The 2,729-nt window shown below is 37.9% G+C and overlaps 1 non-coding gene across 1 annotated transcript; it reads right to left on the reverse strand.

Annotated features, from left to right (window-relative positions):
* Nucleotides 1-1,241: 1,241 nt before the first annotated feature.
* LOC145625982 (small nucleolar RNA R71) lies at nucleotides 1,242-1,348 on the reverse strand. Its single transcript, XR_014110871.1, has one exon. It is a non-coding gene; the product is annotated as a small nucleolar RNA R71 (small nucleolar RNA).
* Nucleotides 1,349-2,729: the final 1,381 nt, after the last annotated feature.

The raw sequence follows: 2,729 nt of genomic DNA on the forward strand, positions 1-2,729 counted from the left end.
GGTAATTTATTGTTGTTGATTGTCAATGCTAGATTAATTTCCTATTGATTGATTTAATGCTCTGTGACTAGATTAGGCCTGATCTTTTATGCATGAGTTTGACAATATTGATTCGAGATTCGACAGATGAGAATTGATTTTTAGGTCTAGTTTCAATAGGCAGGTTAATTTATAAATGGTTAAGTCGAGATTCGAAAGATGAGATTTAATACCGGTAAATTAATTGTGTGATTATAATACGTAGCGAAAGCCCTTTATAATCTGATTAATGTATGCATTGATGAATGATTATTATATTCTACCCTAGAATATTATTTATTGGTGAACCTATGCCCTAGATCCTCTTATATATTATTTTCTCTTTGTTCTTAATCTTCGTAGTTTATATTCAAATTCACATATTGGTTACTTTATAATCTAGATTATATTAGTTAATTAGGAATAGAAAGACTCATTTCTCTGTAGATTCGACCCTACTTCCCTATCTACATTAGTTAGAGGATTTAGGAATTACTTTTGATTTGGGGATACAACTTTACCCTGTCAAAATTTGGCGCCGTTGCCGGGGAAACGGTTTTATTTTTTATTTTTGATTATTTTTTTGTAGTCTAGGTTATTTCTTTTTGTCTCAGATAACGTTAGTTCTTTGAGGCAAATCCCACATTTGCTTTTAGTTTTTTTTTATGCCCAAGTGTTCCAGATCAGGGTACATCCCATTCGATCCTGAGATCGAACGTTCCTTCCATAGATAGAAAAACCTTTACAAGCAAATCCTGGCGGACTCTGGTGATAATAATAATCACCGAGATCCTCCAACTGGTTCTAGCAATTCAGAGGTATCATCAGATCCAGAACCAGAGATGACGGCTCCAAAGAAGCTTAATGATTACTCACAACCCAAGCTTACAGATTTTCCACATCTCACTCCCTCTCCGGCTCTTGATGGGGTACAATTTTGGATTAAACCCCAATTTATAACGATGATAGAGAGGAAGCAATTCAGTGGAGCTAAGGGTGAAGACCCAAATCTTCACATTGCCGACTATTGTCAGTATTGCAATACCATCAGGCAAGCCGGGGTCACACAAGACCAAATTAGGAAGATTCTCTTTCCCTTCTCTTTAACTGGAAAAGCTAAATTGTGGTTTAATGGCCTAAATAGAAATGCACTTGGTATAACTGACTGGGAAACTCTTGTTTTGAATTTTTATAACAAATATTATCCTGCAAAGAGAACAGTCGTACTACGGAGTGCAATTCAGAACTTTGCCCAAGAAGCCGATGAATCTTTATATAAGGCTTGGGAGAGGTTCAAGGACCTACAAAGAGAATGCCCCCATCATAATTTAGCACAATGGCAGTTAATCCAAGCCTTTTACAATGGCATTGGAAATTCATCTAGAATAATTTTAGATTCTGCAGCTAGTGGGAGATTTATGAATCTTAATGTTGATGATGCATGTCAGGTTATTGAAGATATGGCGATACATAATTCCCAATATGGGAATCCTAGAGGATTTGCTAACAAGGGGAAGCATAGTGTTGACTATTTATCCTTTTTGCAAGCTCAATTGACCTCTATCTGCTAAAAATTAGATAATCTTAGCACTGCCAATATAGCTAATGTTTCTGCAATTAATAATAATGCTAATGAGGCTTTCTGTGAAAATTGTGGAATTATAGGTCATTGGGAACAAGATTGCAGGAGTTCCGTGGAGCAAGTTAATGCCTTTTAAGCTTATAGGCAGAATAACCCATACTCCAACACCTACAATCCTGGGTACCGGAATCACCCGTACCTTTCTTACCGGAGTACTAATGTTCAAAATCCACCACCACAAGAACCACAGGCGCCACAGCAACAATAGCAGAAATATTACCATCCCAATGCTGGCCAGAAGAGCCAACCACAACAACCCTCCTCATCTTCTGACCCTTCTTTGGTGGAAATTAGAGCGATGTTGGTTAATATGCAGAAGCATATGGAGAGTAGAGATGCGCAAATTGATTCAATCCTGGCGCACAATAAAATTGTAGATAATCAAATTGCGCAACTTTCCGCTACTCTACAAGCCCGCCAACAGGGAGCTCTGCCAGCACAACCAACTAGGCCTACAGATCAAGCCTACGCAATTACTCTAAGGAGTGGTTCAAACTATGAAGGGTCCCCTATGCCCAGAGTTGATGAACCTGTTTTACTAAATAATGCTAATCTTGATTCCGTTAAACCAGACAATGTAGCTAATAGCCCTGCAGGGCTAAAGCATAGTACTAACGTATCTAATTCTACATTGCAGGGTACGACTTCAGAGAAGGTGGCCACTCAAAATAAGAGCAATAATGCTCCAAAGCCAGTTATCAAATTTCCATTCCTCAATCGTCACTTGAAGACAAACTTGGATAAGCAGTTTGGTAAGTTCCTGGAGATGGTAAAAGATTTGAAGGTAACAGTTCCCTTCACTAAATTAATCACACAAATTCCTTCATATGCAAAATTTATGAAAGAAATATTGACAAGAAAAAGGTCTACTAGTGAGGTAGAGACATTAGCTTTCACTGCAGAGTGTAGTGCCGTACTCCAAAATAAATCTCCACCTAAATTAAAAGATCCGGGTAGCTTTTCTATCCCTTGTCATATAGGCAATCTAATGATTGATAATGCATTGTGTGATTTGGGTGCTAGCGTTAGTGTTATGCCATTATCTCTGTGTTCCAAGTTGAATATGGGT

This window comes from Chenopodium album, chromosome 3, assembly GCF_948465745.1.
Source record: "Chenopodium album chromosome 3, dcCheAlbu1.1, whole genome shotgun sequence".
NCBI lineage: Eukaryota > Viridiplantae > Streptophyta > Magnoliopsida > Caryophyllales > Amaranthaceae > Chenopodium > Chenopodium album.